The sequence below is a fragment of the Labeo rohita genome, chromosome 18 (genome assembly GCF_022985175.1).
Source record: "Labeo rohita strain BAU-BD-2019 chromosome 18, IGBB_LRoh.1.0, whole genome shotgun sequence".
Taxonomy (NCBI): domain Eukaryota; kingdom Metazoa; phylum Chordata; class Actinopteri; order Cypriniformes; family Cyprinidae; genus Labeo; species Labeo rohita.
The window spans coordinates 30,785,492-30,809,627 of record NC_066886.1 but is presented as its reverse complement, the minus strand read 5'-3'; the positions used below and the strand labels follow the sequence as shown (position 1 = coordinate 30,809,627).

Below are 24,136 nucleotides of genomic sequence, written 5' to 3'. Positions count from 1 at the left end.
CGCGCTTTTGACATTTGTCAGATCAGGCGTCTCTAAAAGACTAAACAGATATACGCATGGTTCATTAACTGCGTAAAGTTAAACTAAGCCCTCCGATGATACAGTGTTGCCATAATTAAGATAAATGGACTCGAAGTGAACGCACGAAAACATAAAATGCAGGCAGATGGCGATAGTGATGCTGCGCTAGAATATGTGTGCTGCTTGTTAATTGTGTGAATTATTGGAGAGCTCAGGTAATGAGCCTATAAGGAAACAAAAGGTGGGTAAATTAGTTTTCAAGAGATGAGGCGTATTTACGTTTATATGTAAAAGTGATTATTTATTTATTAGCCTTTGTTTGACAATATCATTTGACGCCAGATGTCAAATGAGTGGCTTGGATGGAGACGGATCAAATAACCACTAGCGATGAATCATTCACATTACAGTTTGATAATGAAATACCTGCTGTTTTTATTATTACATAAACATTTAGTGACAGAAGTGTGCTATTTGAGTAGGGTAAATAAATAAATAAATAAATACAATTTTTTTTTTTTTTGGTTTGGAACTATTTTAAGACATTAGAAGTGGTTAGTTCATACAATTAGTAATGCAGTTTATACAAAAATGACTTGGATGCACCTCTTGGTGTGTGCAAAATGTCAAAAGAAACGTAATGTTTATTATTACTTTGTATAACTTAATGTTTTATTATTGTTATTTCTTATAAGGGTAGATATAACATATATACCATGTCGTTTTAAAATGTGTGTATTACCTTTACCTGTCGTTGGCCTATAGAGTACACTGTAAAAAACATTGTTTTTCTAGGTTTTTATTATAACCAATTAGTGCTGGCAATTAAGACAGTTCATAATGTTCTAAGGTGCAGCAGCTGTTGTTCTAGTCAAGTATGGCTTGCAATTAGTTAACTTTCTTTTGGATGTCAGATTAAAGCTCTAGCTTTGCCTTTGATTGATATATGGGGTGTGACTCTTCTGTGAAGATCAGAAAAGCTGCTCTCCCTTGTTCATCCCCTCTACATGAACCTTTCTCCCTGTGAAACAAATGCATCACATGGAGTGACACAGTAACCTGATTTAAACGCAGTTTCCCTTTAAAAAGCATCCTGTTCCTTTATCAGCAAGAGTATTCAATTCATGTGCGATCCCAAGAGTCTCTGACAGCACTACTATTGGGCCAGCGTTAGGTGTCTTTTAATAAACTGCTCTTGAGAGTATATTTTCCAATCAATACTGCACTGCTGACCTCTAATGTTGTAAACAAACCATCTGATGTATTGGCTGGTCTTAGAGTGCATCCCTGGCCTGCCCCCAGTGGCTCTATAGAAGAAGCTAAGCCAGTCAAAACAGCTGTTTGGGGTCAGCTGAGTGAAAGGATTATGTGATGTCCCTTGAACTTCCTTTCATTGAGTGATTCTTGTTTGTATCGTCTCGCTTTTCTTAAGTGATGGAGATCTGCCTGAGACTTGATTAAAACATTCAAAAGCAAACATTTCAGTGATATTTTATTTCTTTGTGTACTGCTGCTCATTGTAGTGATATAATGCTTGGCTGAAAGTTTTGCAAGCCCCACTGAATTCCTAGCTTTTAGCATAAGGAGATGATTTTATCGCTAAGCTTTGTGTAATATATTGCACCGTGTACAGTTGCAAATATCTTAGCTTGAACATGTTGCCTTTGGCGTGACTCCAGAAACAAAGCAGCCTTGTTTGAACCACACGGTGGCCAAATGTTTGTCTGTCTCTAAGGCTGCCTTCAGATTCAGTTCCTGTAGACTTTTGTCATGTGATCTAAATTCGCATGGCAAGATGATACAGGATCTAGATCTGGAATTTTGCCCAAGCAAAACTGTTGATGATAGCATACAGTGTTAAAAGAGTCAGCAAATTTGAGCATTTGTTCCTGTGGGTAAGGGATGACTTCAGAAAGAATTCCTTGGCCTGCGTTTCCCACTATTAGCAATGACTGGTAACTTAACAGAGCAAAATATTTAACCTTTCTGACATTAATGACATGCATAGAACTATTCATTTCTTCCCAAGCTATAATTTAAGACTTCAAAGTCATACAGAATAAAATCCCAGGGCAAAAAATGGGAGCATACAAAGAGTCTTAAAGATCCGTTCAGACAAGATCCTTGAGCAAACAAACCCAAGCATGCCCTGTTGACAAGACACCTTGCAAATCTAAATGATATACACAACCCGGGCATACTAAACACATCCCTCTTTGTTCACCTCTGCGCAGTGTTTACTAGACACTTGCCATGCAATTAACAGCTGGAATGGGGGTCTTAGAAGACATCTGGTTATTGTTTCTCCTTCTGAAGCAAAGCAATCACTCAGCATAAATCAACTCTACGTGCACTTGTACATGTCAGAGCCAGTAGGGCTGTCCTCCGTCTGTGTTCGCAAAACACGTGCAGCTACACGCACAGCTGAAAACTCGACGCTGCCACGACGCAGAGTAAAATAATGAAGCGTAATGAATTTATGGATGCGGTTCTGCTCGCTGGGATTCGGCGCCCGAGGCTCTTCCATTGAAAAGCATTGGCAGAAGTGTCGTAATTTATAATGTTATCAGCTCTGAGATTCACACCCCCTTTTTTGCCAAGTTGGAACCTGCCAGACTAATCTATTAATAAGGCAATTTGCATCCTGTGGAATCCATCCGATCTATTGATGATGCCTAAAATGGCTCAGCACTAGGCCAGATCAATCTATAGATTGATGCTTTATGAACTCAAAGGTCAAAAAAAAAAAAAAAAACTGTTCACTCAAAAATGAAAACCCCAAACATGTACGACTTGTTTTCTTTAGTAAAACATAATGGTCAGTGATCATCAAAACTGGCTTTCAAAAACATCTTTTGACATTTTCTGCAGAATAAAAAAGTCACGCATGTTTGGATTGACATGAGAGTGAGTAAATGATTTTGGGTGAACTGCCTCTTTTGCATCTTTTGTAGTTCCACTTTAACGTGATGGTTTTTATTCCAGGAACACAGAAAATTCCTACATGCTGCTATAAAGCATGTTTGGTTTGCTATAACTCCCCTTGTTCATAAAAAAACACATCTAAATCTTCTTTTTGGCTATAATTCATTCAGCAATGCTAAATAATGAAAGAGAAGGAGTAATGGAACGGACTGTTCCGTTTGATAGTAATTACACGACTTACAAACAGATGCTATATGGAACATTTCTTCTAACCTCCAGTGTTTGGTGAACCATCATTGATTTGCAAATTGTCATTTCCTCCTGTGATACCTTTTTAGCAATGCTTTTTCTGTTTACGGAATGGAAAACTTTTTAGAGCTTCAGAAATAAGTATTCATCATGGTTTGGCCTGATTTTGCGGAGGAGCTCTGATCTATACCTTAATTATTTGAACCCACCACAAACATCAATTTTACTAAGAGGGCTGGTTCAAGGTGAAATACCTAGGAAAGTGGTTTGTGTGTGCGTGTTGCAATCAGTCGAGTTAATCTGAGGGTGGAAAAAAATGGCTGAATGCCAAAAATGCTTTTTCACCTGTTTCTAAAGCAATTTCAGCTACCACATACACAATAAGAAAAGAGCTTTATCAGTGAAATTTATATTTAAAGTATGAACTTTTGCATCAATATTGCATTTTTTTTTTTTTTTCATGAAATTCACTTATGATTGATGCCAATACAAATAGCAAGTTTCAACACATCAGTTGCTGATCAAGAACTGATTCAGTCAAAATTTTATTTTTACAAGAGAGATTTAGGATGTCAGTAATTTATTTTTCTTTAAAATATTGTGCACTAATAAAATGTTCAAATTTGTGAATAGGATGAAAAGTGACCAGAACGTCAGAGAATGGAACAAATACCCAGTTGGCCTTGTTACCCTTGAGTCCCCTTTTCACAGAGCACGACAGCTGATTCTGTGCGTTCTGCTCTTTGATCACAAAGTCTTGCCTGATTTGTGTAGAGATGATCCTGTGGTTCATGTAAAAGATCAGGATTATTTTCCTGGCTGGAGGAATCATGTTTGAATTTCGTTTGAAGTGGTTCAATCAGGGGAAAGAAGAAGAACATCTTGTGATATTCCCCCCGTTTCGTGTTTTGATTATCCCATTGACTGTGAAAGCCATATTTGAGTGGCATTTTTAATTTGTGAGTTTTGCCAACGCTCTCTAAATTGCTGCGATGAGCAATATCAGATAGCCCAGGGTCTTTCACGGATGTGCATGAGAAAGATTACAAATTCGTAAAAGAGTTCAGCGAGGGGGAAACACACGTTGTTTGCTGCAAAATCTCAGCTCCCTTTCACGTCAGATGGCTTTACGCTTTTCTTTATGTGCAACGACAGGAATTCGGTCATTCACTTTGAGGTCAAAAGGTGAGTCTATTAATGTCAGGCCTCTTTGAAGGACTAAGTGATATACAGGCTGTTGTGACCCCAACAATAGATGGCTTAAATGGCAAACAAGTGTGTGTGTGTGTGCTTGTGTGGGTGTAAAACCATCACTTGTTCCACTCCACCCATGAGAAACTAGGGTAAATTCAGACAGATGGTTAACACTCCTCAATTGTATTTCCAAATGTGTTGAAAATCTGTTTTATTCCCAAGTAAAACGTTCATTACTTTTGCATTAGGTTACTCACTTTGACATGAATCCCATACCATTCTAAACCATTTTCAATTCACATCTGAATATATTACATAAGCGTGAACTGAAACAGTTTGGGTCAGGGGACCTGATTTTAGCAATTGCGGTCACGCTTTGATGTCGTTTAACACTTACAACTGCCTTTTTTTGACTGTGTTAAACAATGAGGTGCGTTAAAAAGCCGCTTTCTATTTATTGATTTCATCTGTCATTGCGGGCATTCATTGAACTGGAGTTTAGTCATGCATTTTAAATGAGTTAAGATGGTGGTTTTTATTTATTCATTATTCTCAGAAGAGAATTGTGTTTTTTTTGTTTCTCCCAGTAACCTTGATTTCATGTAGTCTGTGCAAACTGTTATCGTATTTCATTGAAAGTGGCCTTGTTCAGTATTAAACGTTCTCTTTCACGATTCTGTTCTAAAATCTAGTTATCAAATACATCTGTTTGCTCTATTCAAATGCTGTAAAGACGCTAGCTCTTTTAAAACCTTTGTAGGCACAGTTTTAACATATCATAGGTAATCTCCCAAAACGAAGACTGTCCCAAGAAAACATAATTATGTTGCCTTTCAAGAAACTGCCTTTTAGCCTAAAGGAAGCATTGCACATGTGCTTTGTGAAGAGTATGCATGCATAAAATGATTGAAAAATCACTTTAAAATGTTCAGTAGACAATTTTACTTCACATTGTTAGGATGGCAAAATGCTAATGCTCATACGTTCATGAATTCAGCCTCCCATGCATTTTTTTTTAAAGAGATGTCCCAATCATTCACTTATGAGAGTCAGTTTCAGTTAGTAAGCATCTCCCTATGTAGACACTAGTTTTGGAACAGAGCCACTTGTATTGTTATCTGAGTAAATATAGCTTTTAATTACTGCAGTGCAAAACACAGTAAGGTGGGATTTGCAGGTGAGAGAGCAGATTATCGTGTACCCCTCATCATCAAGCAGCAGTGATCTGTTGGGTCTGCCCAGCCGTTCCTGAAATTAACAGTGTAGAAAGCTATTAACATGAACCGTAGTCCACAGCGGTGCTCAAGATGAAATTGACTGTGCCAAAACAGCAGCAGCATACTCAATCCACTCGGCTTCAGTGAGCAGAATACAATGTCTGCATAAATGTAAAGAGATCACCATAAAAACATCACTCAAAATACGTCACATTACTTGGCTGTACTTCTAGTGCTGTGCGTCAATGGGTACTTGCCTCCAGTCCTTCATCATAATGAGAATATAGGCGCAAAGGTGAGGTTTTGTAGTATGGGAGTATACGTGAAATTACGGTTTGTCAGTGGCGGCACTTTGGGGTTCTTCAGATAAACTGGAGGAGAGCTGTTTTAGATTAGAAGAGCTAAAATAGTGCTGTTTGCAGGGTTGCAACACCCTTTTTCCAAAAACTAGATTTCAGGGCAAGACCAGCATTCGGCAAAATTGGTCATGGTTATCATCTGATGTGACTCCCACTGAGAAAAGAAAGTATATGTTTTTCTTAAATGTAAACAGTGGATGTCACTTCATTATAATGTTCATTAACAAGCATTATTATCTTATATAATGCTTCGGATATACTTACAGCTGCTGCTTTACTTACTGTGTATCCAACACTAAAAGCTACTTGTCTGAGGAACCTGGAAGCGCAGGTGTTCGTGGTGAAGTCATGATAATTTCATATACAAGCCTCCCGCCCCCCCGTCTCATTTCCTTTCCCGTTGTTGTTTAATTGTCTACGCTGTATTGTGGGTCAGGTCTGTGCAGTGTATTCCTTCATATAGATCATTGCCTTTCAGGCTGGTTAAAGCGATTTCCTCAACTCAAAATACTCATCTTAGTTGGATTAAACATTTTGGGAGAATGAACGCTTCCAATGATGGATGAGCATCAACCACAGAAATGCAATTATTCAGAATGTGAATTTGTCTAGCTCTGAAATGTAATCCAAGTAATAACTTGGCACCATGCAAACTCGATTCTGCAAAATTTGAATAATTTTGCTTTCAGACACCTTCGGTTCTGTTTACCCACCAGGCTTGTTGCTTATTGGTGCTTACATTTTAAAAAAGTAGCTGTGGAGGTTGTGGTATCCAGGATTTAGTTCAAGTAGTTGTATACAAAGTGTAACATTTGATTGCATCGTTTACTATGGCCAAAAACACTTTTCTTGGTTAGCTGCTTTCAGATGTCTACAATTGGCTAATTCGCAGTGAAATTCACCTAAATGGTCCACGGTTTCATGTCTTGAATTGATTGGCCTTTTGCACGTGCTTGTAATTGCCAGATGGGGATGTGTTCTTATTTGAAGTGGATCTTTTGAAAAACAAAAGCCTGATGAAGTAGGGTCATAAAAGAGGACGTTGATCAGAAGCAGGTGTCTCCCAAAGGGTCATGGAGCAAAAAACCTGCAGAACTCATCAGCCAAACCTCAATAAGTGCTGCTTAACCCCGAGAGGTCACAGGAAAGTCTTTTATTGCATGTCTTTCTGTCTGTTTGTCTGTCCTCCTTGGAGAGCGATAGTCATAACTGTCTGACAATGACACATGGCACTGCATTTGGCGGGGACCGCTCACCGGATGGAGTTCTGCTGTGAAAGTGATTATACAGACATTTGGGTTGGATGGTTAAACATTAGCATGCAGATGAGAGCTCCATCCAATTCCCTTGGAGTGGCTGGGTTTATACGGTACCAGGGTGATGCATGGAAAGCCGCCCCGAGCTAAGGAAGAACAGTGAGAGTGACAGCCAAATAATATTACTATGGTGAATTTACCTCATGGACCACTGCTAGCAACCCCTGCAGACTATTAAAGCAGCATTTCAAATGGCGGTTGGAACTCCAGTGTTGTGCGCAGTGGGAATTTTAATGCAAGCACAATTAAATTTTGTATCTTATTAATATGGGTTTGGCATTTTAACAAAATGCTTTTTCAGCACGAAACCCTGCATCTTATCCTCTATTCACCCATAATTCAGTTTAAACAAATGTTGTCTGTGCTTGTGAAGCATCATTGTCATGCTCTACCCCACAACAAAAAAAATGTAGATGAAGCTCATCATAAAATGGATATTTTTATATATTAAAAAATAAGTAAATAAAATAAAAACAATAGTTTTAACCTCAGACAAAAATTACTCTTTATCCAAGAATTCTGAATTTATATCTCACAAACCCCCAAAATCTAATTCTCAGTGCTTTTTTTTCCAATTTTAACTTTTTTTTCTCCTCAGGATTGTGTGTGTTAGAATTGTAAGAATTGTGAGATGTGTAAATACCTTTATTTATTTATGTTGTGGAAACGGGCTTACATATTTACCCACTTTTGGCATTAAAAAAACTCAAATTCAGCATTGCAGTAAAGTACGCCAGATTGTCGTAGTCTGCCAAATCCTTCAGCAAAAAAAATACTTACACTTACTTTTTTACTAGGAATCCTCCCTGAGAAGTCTCTTGGTGATACATAAATGGATTTACTTAAAAAGCAGTTTCCTTTTGTAATGCAAATATGTTGCATCCGCAGGACTTCCGTTGTTGTTTTTCAGCTGAGCCTGTAGTGTACATTTTAGGCGATTCTGTGCGGCTCTGTCTAGATGTGGTGTAGCCGCTCGATGGTGAATTAAACATGAGTGAGAGCTCCTGATCTAAATAATGGAGTGGATGTGACAGCACAGAGTGTTTCTGCACCGCACAGCTGACTGCACAAATAACACTAAAAACAAAGTAAGTGCTAAATTAACACACATGCGCACACACACAAATGCTTCCTCTTTCTCTTTGTTTGTGGAGGGTCTTTAGGATAGGCCTTTGAAATGTGTTAATGGGAATGGGTTTTTAGCATCAGGTTGACCTGAAAGTGACTCCACGCGGGGAACTTTTAGCCTCAGCATCCTTCGGACGAGGGAGTATGTGATGTCTCAGTGCAGAACGTATTTGTCTGCATGCACCTGCGGCCATCTCTGCGCGTATGCATGCGCCACTGGTACACACACTTGTTTTCCAGGTTCCTGATCACATGAACCTCTCCCTCCCATCCATTCAAAATGGAGTTCTTGTTTTATCTGCAAAGCGCAGCTGCAATTTTCTGCTTCAAACCTCTGAAAATCCTGTTCTGTTTCGAGTCGAAATGCCTGAATCGGCCGACTAAAGAAAAAGGAAATCAATAAATGGGAGCCAATCTTACTCGTGCTGTTCTGATTTGGTATTAATCTGATTTAGCGATTCTCATCTCGATTTAGAGATTAAATAGTTAAGCCCACCCATCCTCCCACCCTTGGTTTTCCACTCACTGAACAGATACTTCAGCTGTGTTACTGCAGTGTTTTCCCCTCCTCCCTCTGTTGACTTCTCTTATTTTGTCAGCTTTTTTTTTTTGCGGAATTTCCAGAATTGGCTCCCTTTCAATTTATGAGTAGGAATTTGAATTAAACTGGCCACAGGATGATGAATTAGAATTAGAATGACAGGGAAAAGAATTACAATTGAATAAATGTGAACACAGTGACTCGAGAGGAATTTCATTAGTTTAGTATTCATGAGTTAATTCTGATTAATTACGGCTATTTATTCCCTGAAATTCAGAATGAGATCACTAGTAGATCATTTCATTTTTAATACTTTTTATTTTTTTCATTTCAAATTATATTACTAAAATAACAAGAATGTTTTCCCCCAAACTATTTCATTTGTTTTTAATTGAACCTTAACCTTTTTTTTCTTTTTTTAAATCAGTTTAGCATTGTGTCTGTTCAGTTATTTCAAAAACAGGAAATGAATTTGAATTCTTCATACTTTCTCTATTCAGTTCTGCATGGTTCACAACCCCGGATGTGTCATCCATGGATCAGCTCATTAGGATTCCTCATTTAAATGGAATCCTCTCAGAGGTCGGCCTAAATAATCCCTCCATTTCTCTCTCTGTTCTGTCTGCCGCTACCATCTCTCTCTCTCTCTCCATATAAAAGTCTGAACTTTGTTCAAACTCATGGTCTTCACAAGATTTGACGGTATGGGGTGCCAGGCCGCCCATGGCTAGTAAATGACTAATCTAGGCCACTGCGTCCAGTGTTGTTAACTTCTGAATAAAAAATACCATTTACTTAGAACATTTTCTTTCATGTCTGAAAGTCGTTAGTCATGCTACTAGCACGAAGACCACAAATAAAATATAAAATATATAAAATAACTTAAATTAAAGCAACATCATTAGTTAAAATGATTTTAGCACAAACTATAAGAGAGGTGTGGCTCTATATGTGTATATAACACATTTGGGGTGCAAGATATGACAAGTGATTATAGCATTTTTTTTTTTTTTTTTTTTTTTACATATCATCTGTTCAATTAGGCCAAAATTGAAAGCAGATAATATTCTGCTTCATATTCCTTTTGGATGGTATTCTTTTTTTTTTGTGCCAAAAGATCTAAACAATGATCCATCATTTCTAGCGTACCTTATAATGTTTTGATTTTAATTGAAAGATGATATTGTAGATCAGAGCTTTAGTTGAATGCTGTTCAGAAAAGGCAAATCAGGGTACGAGTTTGATTTATATTTGTTTGACATTTTATAATAAATATATGAGTCATATAGTCAAAATTATTAAGTATTATATTATATTATACAAAATTATAATTATGAATGTTTTAATGTAGTTTATATAATGCAATTAAGGTTTACAAATGTCTGATAAAAAGTCATTTATATATTTATTGTATATACATTGCATGTTTATCAGTATTGGACAGATTTTGGCCAGATCACTGCTTCCCTATAATAAATATATTTCTAGGGAGTGTAGAAGAGCTTTAAAGCTGTCAGTCAAATGCCTATGTAAGGGTTTATGTTGAGTCTTTATCAAGTCTTCCACTTCACAGGCTCTATATGAGATAAACCAGTGGGAGCTCTGCTGAGAGGCATCCAGCAGGGGTAATGGTGTCACGCTAGAGAAGTGGGGCGGTTAGTCAGAGCACTGATCTGGGATTGAGCGATTGGATAATTCCAGGCCTTCCGTTAAAATCCCGTGTATGCCTCTGAAATAAAATAGATCAGATTCTCACACATGTACGCACACACACACAGGCCCCTCAGACTGAACAAGTCAATTTACTACAGGCAGCTGGGCTGATGTGCCTCCATTAAAAGAGACATGCACTGGCGATTACTGGCCTCCGCAAAAGCGTCAGTCAGGGGAATTGAGAGGAGGAATTCTGTGAATATGGCTGCAGTTTTCCTGCCTGTTCTGTCTCCAGTAAATCTAGAGATCCTGTATTGGATGAGTATGTGTGTGTGTGTGCGTGTGTGTGCAATTGGCAAATAAAAGATTGGATAAAAGGGAAGACAAGGATTTATATCATGATTGAAGTAATTTTATGTCATACATAATTATGACTTATTGGATAATTCTTGAAATTTAAACAGTGCAAACCAAAAACATGTAACAAATAAGTCAAGGGTCAGTTGGAACAAATGCTTAAATTCTGTCAGATTCAAAACAGTAATGCATTATAAATAAATCTGATTGGTGAAGCCATGTTTGAAGAAGCTGTGAAATCGTGATGCACGCATGATGCTGTGCATATGATATTGTGTCACAACTGTAACATTTGCATTGTTTTTTGTTTTTTTTTTTAGTTTGAGTTTTTATAGTTACGTGTTTAATATTGCAGGCTGCAGACTTGTTAGGAATGCAGGCCATGGTTGAAAGCAGCAATATAGTTGTAGTAGGAAAGAGAGGGGAAATGGGTTTGCTTTAGAAAACAAAAACAGACTTTAGTTATCCTGCTTGGCAGTGCGCATCCGCTCCCACTGCGTCCCGCTAAGTCTCTACACTGACTCAGACGAGTGCTCGGATAGACCTACCTAAGATCAATACCTTCTTAGTTATCTCCAGCCGCTCTGAAATCCCAAACCAGCTACCGATTGAGATGTAAAATTTGCAGGTGAGGGAATTTTCTCTCCTATATATCTGCTATGACCAAAGAGCCAGATCTTTGTTTGTTGGAAGGTTGTCATTTTGCATTACTTGCTCAGAATTGGAGTAAACTTTTTATTCATGCTGAAATTGTTCTGAATGACTGGACAGGTAGAGATATAGACAGTTGCAGGGTGAAAGAAGAAGATAAACTGAGAGATGGCTTGCTGTTTTGGCACTGATCCTGTGCTGGCCTGGCAGGCTCTGATGCCAGAGTAACTAATGTAGTCTGATATTGATTCACCAGTTTCAGGCATGGCTGCACAGCTCTATGTCGCTGCTTCATTTAAAGAGGTAAAATTTCGGCCCAAATGCACCCACACATCCGCCACCATTCTGGCTCTTTCTGTGTGTTTCACATGTCTGTGGGTAGTGGGTTCGCATCACATTTCACCTTGTTGTGTATGTGTGGGGTTTAGTATAATAGGTGTCACTGTAGATCTGTGAAAAACCTAGTGAATTGCCATGCTGCCTTCTATGGTAACGTCCCAATGGAAACTGAAAGCTGATGGGTGACTTACATTAAGTTTTAAAATTGATCATCTTTATGTAAAGTGCAGGAAGGAACCAGATTCACAGTTGACAACATTTCTCATTAGCATATTTCACAGCTAAACACTACTCTAATGAGCGTTAAAATAAATAGCATACATTATTGGGTAAAATTATATATATTTTGTTTATTCTGAACTAACAAATATTTCTAGTATTATAGAATATAGTTTGGTGTGCTCGTATGATGCCTCAGAATATTTCTACGTAGGCAGCTCAGTATATTATATATATATATATATATATTTTGGAACAGAACTTGTGAGTGTAAGTGACAGAAAGAAAAAAATAGAAAGAAAGAGAGAGAGATAACCTTCCCTGTTGTAGAGAAGGGACAGACAGAAGGTGAGAAAGAATTGAGATAGGTGTTTAAAAAATGAGAGAAGAATATTCTGTTCAGGCTATGTGATGGTCACACTAATGGAACAGACTGCCAATATGTCTAGCAGCACAAATCATTGCCCCAACACAGTCATTCAACCCTGACTTGCCCCAGGCAGTTCTTACTCTTGGCCCAGGGGTGACTCTTTGTCCCCTGAGCGCATTATAAAGCTTGCCGCCTCACCTGTGATTAAATCACCTGAGTGCCACCTGCGACAGGGTGTGGTTCCTTTCTCTTACAATAATAGTGCATGTCCCCAGTGTCTGAGACAGCACTGTGCATTGACAATAAAAGCCCTGAAATCTGATCTAGTGGATCATTTTATTGTAAGGTGAGGGTGTGATGTAAATAAAAGAAAGGTGCATTCATCATATTGCTAGAATCACATGTTTATAAAATTGGTCATCCGCATTATAAGAGTGTGTGGTTATATGTGCAGTGTAGTAAGCTTGCACATTTCCATGAATCAGGAGTTGCCCATGTCTGATAAATCTGGTAAACAAAAGGTTGTATGCAGTTGTCAAGGTTGTACTCATGACTGGATCTTTGCGAGAAAGACCTTGCAAGGTCACCTTTGTGTTCACGAGCAAGGTGCTTAAGTCCAGTTCGACCTGTGGGATTGTTCCTGCAACCAGTTCCAGCTGCATGAAAGTCTTGGAAACAAACTTCAACACTGGGGTGACAAAGACTCTAAATTCATGGTTGTATCTACACAGGTGGAGGATTGACACTCCTACAGCAGAACAACCAGGCATGGTTCCTCTCCCTAAGGATAAGCCAAAGACACAGTACTCTCCCTCCTCCAGAACCCTTTCACCTCATTCTCACAGTGGATCCACCCTTACCCCTCCCTTTCGCACCTTCTGGGAGCCACTGTGCCAGGAGAGCTGAATGGAAGGTTAATCTCTGGCTCGTTTCTTGAGGCGTTGCGTGGTTGGTTTAGCTGTGGCATCAGCCAGTATGGAAGTCACAAAAAGCTGTGGAGCCAGTTTACGTGGGGAGCCAAGTTCTTGTTGTGCTTCAGTCTGTGCCAAGAATTATATCTGACTAGGGAGAAGGAGGGGCATTTACTCATACAAGCTAAATAATCCACCACCCAACAATATGCACGTAGCCAGAGACAATGCAGCACCCTGTGATGCCTACAGAAGCATAGCTTCTGCTTCTATTCTTCCGGCAGGGTCTGTGGAGGTTAAAAAGAGTAAGAGGCAAAGTTTTCCTTGTCATGAAGAACGTTGGTGCCACCACCATTTGCCTCTCTCCAAATCCAAATAGTTCTTTTGATCTGTCACTGCTGTTGTTTGTCTACTCACAACTGATGGACCGAACTGTAATTTTGTCTGGTTTTTCTGCTAGGAGCCTAGAAACTGCACTCAGGAAAGGGCAAATCGAATCTCATGATGAAAATTAAGCGAAAAAGGAACTCAATACAGTGCCCCATACTGTTCCTATGACTGCAAGAAAAACACCAAGGTCTTGGATGTGACCCATCCATGCTGCCAAGTTCTGAGGTGCACTGTAAAGTTACTTAAAGCTAAACGTTTCCTTTGTTAATTCATGGAAGACGGATTTGCAGGGGGGATGGGAGGGCTGATCTACATGCATGATCTGTAGGGGATCTACTAGGGGTGCTAGGGGAGCGTTATAGCTCCTAATGAACGCCCGCACCAGGGTTGACCGCAGTTCACGCTCAGATCGTCTTTCTGGCTCAAGCCATGTTCCTGAGCAGCAAGGGAGTTCTGGCTGGATGAAGAACTGTTTAAAGAAAATATGTTTATTCATTTGTTTCCCCTGTGTCGTTAATCTTTTTCTCTTTTACTATTTTTTCGGTCTTTCCTATTTTTCTCATCTGGGTCGTTTGGACGACAAAACCCCTTAAAGTTCCTTCAGCAAACACTTGATCTCTGCCACATGTTTAAGCAATATGTATAAATTTATGGATTCAGAACATGATTTGGTCATTAAGCTGGCATCTCAGTTTGAGCCTGTGTTTGAATGTAGATTTGTAAAAGTTCTAGTGGAACCCACTTGGGAAACTCAGTACACAGTTTTAACGGAAAACTTCTGTTCACACCGTTTGTGAATTAACGATTTCTAGAAGAAGAAGAAAAAAATGTGGAAGCTGTGCCAGGATGCTGCTCTCGTGGAAGTAATCATGTGGAGTTAAGATGTAGGAGGTAGGGAAGAAGTGGAAAGGGTTAATCCAATTGGCTGGGATTTGGTAGCGTTATTCTCTTCACTAGGGCTCCTGACTTTGGACATTATCGATAGATCCTCTCTATTTTTTGGGGAATGGGTTCTCAGTGCTTTTTCTCCAGTAGGATCCAAAGCTTTTAAGCCTTGCGCAGTGTTCCCGCTGTGCCTCCGTGATGTGAGGGGGATGGATAGGGCATTTGTTTTTGTTAAGGGGAATGGAGAGCTCAGAGAATGTAGGATGCAGTGGTGCATGAGTCTATGTGTGCACAGATATACACGTCAGTCTGTTTATGAGTACGTAAGCGTGCATGTGTGTGTGTTTATACTGTGGACGTGCAGCAGAGTAGAGTCGGTCGCACTCCCCTTGATCCTGACCCACTTTCTCCATCTCTCTCTCTCTCTCTCTCTCTCTCTCTCTCTCTCTCTCTCTCTACTCTGCACTCTCCCCCTCTTTAATTGCTGCTCAGCACACTGAGGCCATCTGTTCAGCCAGGGCCAGTCGCCATGGAGATGCTGGGAGGCTTTTCGGATTTGTGACGGCACTGACCAACAGGGAAATAGGGGTCAGGGGTGTGGAGTATGCAGCAGTCATCGGGGCACTAGAACTGTGCCACGACAGTGCCATGCCTGGGATTCCGGCATGGGATTGGCCGACAGACGTACATACCCATCCTCTCCCGCTGTTAGCCATTAGCACATTAGCATCCGCATAAATAAACACAGCCATGGTCCTGCAGCTTAAACGTATGGTTAGCACGTAAACCGTGTTAGTTAGAAACTACTCAATTTTAGTTTCAACTGTAGTCAAGCTATGCATTTGCCAAAGTAGTTGTATTCATCACAGGATAACAACATCTGACTATGTTAAAAATCAACAACAAACCAACACTTTAAAATGAATCAGTTGGTTTGTTCAGATGATTGGTGGGTAGAAATTGCTTGTTATTCCTGGAAAAGCTATTCTGTTTGGTTTGTAAGTTAAGTTTGTAGCAAAACATTTGCCTACTTACTCCCCAAAACTAAATAATTTAATGTTTGTTGTCGGCAAAATATGTTTTAGTATCTTCGTTTTCTCAGGACTTTCTGTAAGAAGAATGAGATAAGGTATAATGTCTAAACCTGATTAGAGTTATTATTAGTGACGTTCTAAGAACAGTTTCATCATGCATAATGTTTAAATGTTCACAGCATCCCTCAACTGATTTAGGAAAAAAAAAAAAATTTGCTGTGTCATATTGTTCTACTTTTCTAATTATATTCATTGCAGAACTATGCATATTGATCATTCCTGCCCAGGACCTTGGACTGCAGGGTTCAGACACCAGGGTTTACCTCTTTTAACCACAGTCATTGCAAAAGTTGTAATTCCTGTATAATGGAAGACGTTAGGCTGACCGACCACACAGAGAAATATATTTATCAGCCTCACCGAGGCAGCTTATACTTTTACCAACCACAGCATGAATAATTCTTCATTTCATGGACAATCCCGATTGAAAGGCAGTGATTTCTCAACCATATGATGTGTTTATTAAGGGTCAGCGATACGGTTTGTTTGTTTGTAGTCTTGTTTGAGGTTTAATGAGATCGTCTGATCTCGGTGCATGGAGATTAAGCCGGTCCCTCGTATGAAGACGCCTGTGTGTTTTTGTATTGCTTTTTTTTTTGTTTGTTTAATTGCCTCTCAGTGACATGCATCACTGGAGAGAGGTGTTAAATACAACACTCTCAGTTAATACTCTCCCGCAGTTTAGTTTCCCCTGCAAGTCAAGTTGCCACACCTGTGCGGTGACGATGCCTTAGCAGCAGGAAAGTATTAGCCTCATGCTCCCTGCTGCCGTGAAATATTCAACCATTCTGAACATTCTCGGTGCTTGCTTTTCTCACTTTCAGCTGCGTTTTGATCTATGCCATTTGCAGGCTCAACAGTTGTGTGTGCTCGGTTGTGCACATGTGAATCCCCTGCAATTAATGATGGCTGTCTTCTTCGTGGAATCTTGGATGCATGAAATGAAATACTGAGCTTTAGATGATGGATTCGAGTTGCACGTAAATCGCTATATGTGTGCGTGTTATATTTCTGAACCATTTAGTTACTTCATGTTTCCTTTCTTCCTGTATTTTGCGAGTTGGAATCTGTGTAGTATGTAGATCTCCCTATTGGCTGTTCACATTGTAGGTGGATTTACAACTACTTGCCAAGCTTCCAGAGCATTTCTTCCTGCTTTTTTGGACAATTCTGCCATTTCGAGCCAATTCAGCTCCCAGTGCTGCAGTGTGTATACTATTGGGTTATATAACCTTCCTAATTCTTCCTTCCTACTACCTACAGGGCCTGTCAAAGCCCCCTGTCTTTAACGTCAGTCAGCGTATATCAGCCAAAGATTGTTGGCACCATACAACCCTTCACTCTCGTCGTTCACTAAGAGAGCAGGAACGAACAGAGTCTGTCAGAGAAAACAAGACAGTTTTGTCAGTTTCTCACAAGGAAGGTAACAATATTTGATCCTGGTGATGGGGGAGCATCTCCGTGGCACTTTTTTAATGTGTATGTTCACAAGGCCCCTGATAATGTGTTGTTGTGGAACATATATGCTGAGTGATTTGCATATTTTGATTGGTTGCACACAAGAAGGCAACATTCTGCCTGTTGTCATTAGCGTGAAGGAAGTTGGCGTCACAGGATGGAATTCCGTTTTTAACTACATGTACATGTAGCTTATAGTTTTTGAGTCCATTAAGTGTCAGAACCAGTTGTGTTCATTATGTTTCATTCCACCTGCGTAACACAACAAATCCAGATGTTTCTGCCCAAGGGTAGCGGTGGGGAGAGGCATCTGATGGGCCGTGCGTGCAGGGATCAGGATTAAAGTTCCCTCTCTGGGATTAATCAAGCCAGTGTCTGGACACAGCAGAGAGAGAAGTGAGCGCAGCCCTTTCAAGCAGGTGTCACCACAGTTAGCGTGAGCTGTAATTAACGCTGCACCTCTCCACCGCTTCAAGCTCGCCCTTTTTGTCTTTGTTACTTAAAGTGTTAGTGCATGTGTTTGCACGTGTTTTTGGACTTTTAAAACTCAGTGGAATGGAACTTCTTCTTGTACTTGTTTCAACAGTGTTTCACTGAGCCGGCTATGTGTAATGAATTTAGAGATGAAGCAGAGATTGAGAGAATTGCAACCGCCGGCCCATTGCCCAGGTCTTGATTGCGTGTTGATTTGGGGCCATGTTGAAACGTTGCTGTAATTTATGTGATACTCTGGAGTATTTGCTGACTCTGCGGTTGTGTGATCCTGATTTGATACAGTATGTGTGTTTGTACGTGTCTGTGTGACTAGATGAGTGAGTAAGTGTGGGTGTACATGGGCTGTGATTTGTTTAATACATTCTCCTTAACCGCATGAGAGAAAAAAGCTCAGAGAAAATTTTATTGCTCAATGTTTACTTTGTCATAGCTCAAGATACTTTATGCAGTTCTCGGTTAAGTGTTCATTAAAGTATCAATTTTGTTTCAGAGGTTTCCGTTGAAGTTCCCTAGTAGAAATAAAATTGGAAACAATGTCATTTGCTGATATACAGTACAATTATAGAGTTATAAAACTAATGTGGATATCATAGCACGGATCATTTGATTTTAGAAGAATCTGGTGAAAAATATTTGAGTTCATACTGAAATATTTTCCAATAAGAAAGGAAAATCACAATTTAATATGCCAACTGCTTCTTAACTTAAAAGAAAGTATAAAATATAAAATAAAATAAAAATAAATACTGCATGTGTCTTCTTTGAAATCTCAAAATGTATCTTAAAAGTGTGCAATCAAAAGGCATAAATTGCAGATAAAGCAGTTTTGAGAAAATTTCTGAGAGAGACACAACTCTTATAGACTCATTTGTGATTTTTGCTTTCTTTTCAAACTGACTTAGTCAAACAAACACTTTTTTTAATTGGCTGAGCTGGTCATTTGCTGATGCCGATCTCTCAAAATGGCCAAATATCATCCAAATAATCACCCTGGCTGATATGTTGATCCGTCACACTCGTAAAATGTGGGTAACCTGTGGATATCCTGCATTAATGGTAGTCTGCCTGTCCACTGTCAGATCTTTTAGATCTTGTTATGTATGAGAACTGCCTCTCTCTCTCTTTCTCTGACCTGGGAGGTCCTATGGGAACAGAATGGAGATGCATTAAGCCACTCACTGTATTTACTTGTGCTGGATTGATGCTGATGGGCGGGGGCAAGCCCCGGGCGGCGGAATGGGAGATTGATCAGCACTGAATGTGTGTCAGGGGAGTCTTGACATCCACAACTGCTTTTCACGCATCCAGGCTGGAAAATCCATCATTCAAGAAGCCCCATGCCAGTCCTGACAGCCCACACTTACCACACAGATTAATCAGATATTAGCAGTGGAGCCAGGATACGTGGTCAGCACTTTATGATAGAGTGTTTTCCTGACAAAAACACTGTGTTTGTCAGATTTCTTGATAAATGACGGATCATCACCTGCACTGTGACTTGAACGTGTGTGTATGTGTCTGTGTAAACTGAGAGCTTGATAAGTACAGGAGAATAATGGCGTATTATTCAGTGCCGTAAGCGTGTTGCCATTCTTTGCATATGCAAAGGTGCAAATGAAAGGAAGCACTAGAGGTGTTACAAATCATAAGGAATTGTAAAGCTGCAACTACACTACATATCATAAGCGTTTAAACTGTCCCTTGGGGCTTTTATTTCACCTAAATGAAGAGCCTTATTGGGTTTGTTTTCAGTACAACATCACTATAATACAACTTATGTCATTCATCTTTGTGAGTGTTTATTACAGCATCTATATTCATCAGAAATGGCTGCAGACATACTGAAACATCTCAATTGTTATGTTGGAATTTGTTATTATTAAAAAAAAGTGAATTCAACAGCAGAAAAATAGGAAGTCACTATCTGACCAGGTGGAATAAAAAGTTATCAAAGGCATTTTATTCCACATTTTGCCCAATTCTGGGAGTGAGTTTGAATTTACAATTATCACAGTTAAAAGGAGAAGTCCACTTCCAGAACAAAAATTTACAGATAATGTACTTCCCCCTTGTCGTCCGAGATGTTAATGTCTTTATTTGTTCAGTCGTAAAGAAATAGTTTTTTGAGAGAAAAAAAAAAAAAAAAAAAACATTTCAGGATTTTCCTCCATATAATGGACTTCTATGGTGCCCCAAGTTTGAACTTCCAAAATGTTGTTTAAATGCGGCTTCAAACAATCCCAAATGTGGTTGTAAATGATCCCAGCCGAGGAAGTAGGGTCTTATCTAAAAATAACCAATTGTTTCGCTAGATAAGACCCTTCTTTCTTGGCTAGGATCATTTACAACTGCATTTGGGATAATTTGAAGCCGCATTTAAACTGCATTTTGGAAGTTCAAACTCGGGACACCATATCAGTCTATTATATGGAGAAAAATCCTGAAATGTGTTCCTCAAAAAACAAAACAATTTCTTTACGACTGAAGAAAGAAAGACATGAACATCTTGGATGACAACGGGGTGAGTATATTATTTGTAAATTTTTGTTCTGGAAGTGGACTTCTCCTTTAAAGATAGAAGATTATAGTATATTTAGATTAGTGTCTATTTTAAACCATTTTAACTTTCCACCCAAAATTAACTGTATTATAAAGTGTACCATTATCGTAATGTAAAAGAGCTTATTATGTATGATAATGCCGTAATGCAAGATTTACCAACCATTTTTAGTATTGCTGCATGAAGAATTGAGTGTAAAGAGAAGGCGAGAAAATCCGTATTCAGTATATTCCAGCTGCACTGTTTATCTACCATTACAAAGAGGGTTCTGCCATCCTCTTCCAGAGTAGGAGTCGGCTTTTTCCAACAGATAGCAATTCCCTTCCACAGTGAAAAGGCTGCCCAGCTGTGGGGAAAACAGATAAACTGTCATTAAATGCTACTTTATATTTGAATTAAAGGCATTTCAAGCTCTGTTTGGGGTACGATAGTGCCTCAAAAGCTTTTGTTACCTCTTATTTTCTTTATGTGTTTGCAAATTGGAGATAATGACTACAGAAGAGCCTATTCAGATGCCGGATTTGAAAATCGTAACTCTGCATAAACAAGAAAAAATCGGGATCAAAGCCATTTTGGTCTAAATCCATAATGCTACTGTAACACTCTCTGGCATTCTGGACTTATATCTTCTCATTTAGATCTTCTCATTGTGACATAATCTTGCTATTTAAGGTCCTCTTTTGGTTTCGCTTTGCCAAATGTATGGTCATTTTACTTCCTTGTGCTTCCAGGACTGGCTGCCATCTCTTTACGGACTGCTTTATTTAGTAGACATATTTATTAGCGGTGTCTGCAGTTGCCATTTTGTCTTCCACACCTGACATGAAAAGGCGGATTTACGGTTTATATTTATAGGGAAATGGTGCAGCGAAAGTCCCCTGACCGTTTATCAGTGCCACGGTGACTTGCAAAGGCTGATTACATGCAACAGACCCAAGGTTCCTGGGAAAGAGGCCCGCTGATTAAACCGCGAACAGGTGAAAGGTTGCGCAGGACACAGGGAAAATGCTTCCTCTGAAGGTGAAGATGAAAGATCTCTCTTGCGGCTCTTTCTTTTCACTTGCCAGCCATTTAGTAATGAAATGCAGCGTGATTTCGCAGCTACAAATCTGTGGCGTTTTATGCCCTAATCATCACAGAGGGCATTCGTCTACCCGGTGGACTGAATTCTAACAAGTTCTTGTACCCACGCTCGGATATTTCAAATGAACGAGCCCTCTGCGATCCGGTTTACCCTGCCTCGGTTTGTTTCGCTTCAGATCTCTAGAGTTTGACAGCACATGATGTATATTTAGCCGCTCGGGCTGCGCTTCGTCCTCGGTTGCAGCTTGCCGTGTCGGAAATACTGAATGGCGTACTGCAAACTCAGATGGTGCTGTGTGTCCAGCCCCGAAGCGTCGCAGAAGGGATGCTCTGCGTGCTGGAGGGGGTCACGTGTTGACCCCATTGTGCGCACGAGTAAGTGCTCGACAGAAGCGCGCTCGCTGCACATCGCCCAACCTCTCGCTGCCTCGGATTCAGGCCACTCCCCCCCAGCTGCCACACTCAGACTGAACTCAGCACATACAGCTAATTGATTGATTTGCTTGAATATCCATACGGAGATGTCCCAATCCCTGCTCTGAGGCGTCAGGGGAGAGGAAAGGATATATAAAAAATAAATAAAAAAAACGAGGGCGAGATTGAAAGCGAGAGACTGCATTAAAAAAGGAAGGGTTTAATATTTTCATCCCTGGGAAGGAGCTGTCACAATTCATTACTATACTTCATTGCCCGCACCCCCGCAGTTTTTTTCCGCACTAAGCGCGCCACACAGGGTCGTTGTGCTTTAATATGGCAAGAAACAGGGAGAGAAGACAAGTAGAACACGTAGGCAGTGGTAATGACAAAAACACATTGCTCCTAAGTCAACGTAAAGGTTAATGGGTTTTGCACCTCACTGCAAGCTGCCGTCCATGTGTTTAGATAAGCCATTCGTTTGACTACGACCCCTACATTTGGTCAAAGGAGGTTCTAGTCATCCTTAACATCTTGACCATACGGTGGTACCATTTTTCTAGACTCTGCTTCCATTCCAGTGGGATTTCCAGTTGGTTTACAGCCCCTGTGTGTTGCATTAACTGAACCAACCCCTGTCACTTGACTTGATCAGGACTTGAAGCAAAAGCCAGCAATGGGGCCAAAAGTGTGACACATCCTTTCCACTAACGTTTTTTTTCTTAGCACTGCCAGGTGTGGGGAAGACCACTTGGCATGTAAGGGGACATTTGACACTTTCTCTCACTTTATTTCTGGAAGTGAACTAAACCAGGGAGCTTTCAGAACTTGACTTACTTTTGTCGCAATTGAATTTGAATTGTTTTGTTATGCTCCGCAACACAGCATTTTTCTGGTCAAGGTTATTAAATGCGAGCCAGTCGCAGATTCTTCCTCCTCGAAGCTTCATGAAGGGCTCTCAGAATATGGTTTTTATGTGAGTCTTCTTCTCCAAATTGAGTTTTCCTTTTATTTGTGAAGCTGTGAGTCAGTGGGAATGGATTAAAATGATGCAGCATCTCTAGAGATAGTGTTTTCATTTCATCACCACTGCTTCCTGCATCAAGGAAAGGAATGGACTGTATTTGTTGGCATATATGTGATAAAATATAACATGATGCATTTTGCCAAGGTCAAAGTTGCACTTGAGATGCATTGAGTTTTTCTCAAACCTCATCTGAGAGTTCCTGAGGTCAGAGTGAGTCATTCTTTGCCCCTTAGTTCATATAAAGACAGCCTAAATTAAATTCATAGTGATGAATTGTGTAGTAATGCACAAGTAAATGCATTAAAAACAAATAAATAAATCAATCAGTCTTTTGTGCAGCACTGCTGCTTTTTTTAATATATACATATAAAACAGAATGCGTTTCACACTGTGCTGCCATTATGGCAATACCCTGCAAATGATTCTCATCGTACCTCTAATCCGACAGCTCAGCCGAGCGTAGCAGTCATAGTTCATTACTTTTCCATCTATTGCTGTAATCTTCCACCTCATGCGGGTGAAGCCTGCTGTCTATGATGCGTGTGGAGGGCCATAGCCCATGCATGTAAGGGGCCTTTTGAGAAGGATGTTTTTTTTTTCTTTTCTTTGAAGATGACAACGATGATGATGATAGTGATGCTGAGCAGCGTGTGCTTCAAGCTCTGTTACGTGCAGAATGGCATGGTGCCATTCGTCCTAGAATCCTTGGGGCGGACATGTCACTCTCCGACATCCCTCACACATGCCCCATGGGTGCCAAAGCTCCACGTGAAGTTTCACAAGAGGAACTGACAAGGCAATGAAAGGAGGAAAATTCTAAGAGTGGATTGTTTTTGCGTGCAGTTTTCGAGTAACAGAGTTTCTTATGTGGTATTCAAACATAAATAAGAAAACTAAAACTAAAAAATAAATCAGAAATTTACATATGCGTTTTTTCGTATACGTCATTCTAAAAATTCATCACGCACAGAAACCTTGCACACTGAGTCCGATGCGTATTAATTCATCCGTTACGAAAAATTTGCAAAACAATACACAATGGAATCTTCAAGCAGTGAGGACGATGTTGTTGTCCACTGAAATAACATATTGGGTCCATCCAGTTATAAGATATAGAGAGGAAAGAGAGAAGACTTTTTGTGCGCACCTCCTTAAAGTCCACTTCCAGAACTAAAATTTACAGATAATGTAAATTTTACCCCCTTGTCATCCAAGATCTTGTCTTGCTCTGCCTGAACTCTGTGTATTCTGCCTCAAAAGAGTTAGGGTATGTCGAAAAA

The 24,136-nt window shown here is 39.8% G+C and overlaps 1 protein-coding gene across 4 annotated transcripts in view; it reads left to right on the top strand.

Annotated features, from left to right (window-relative positions):
- Window positions 1-24,136, top strand: part of nectin1b (nectin cell adhesion molecule 1b) — a 242,958-nt gene that overhangs the window by 799 nt on the left and 218,023 nt on the right. The window lies entirely within an intron of this gene.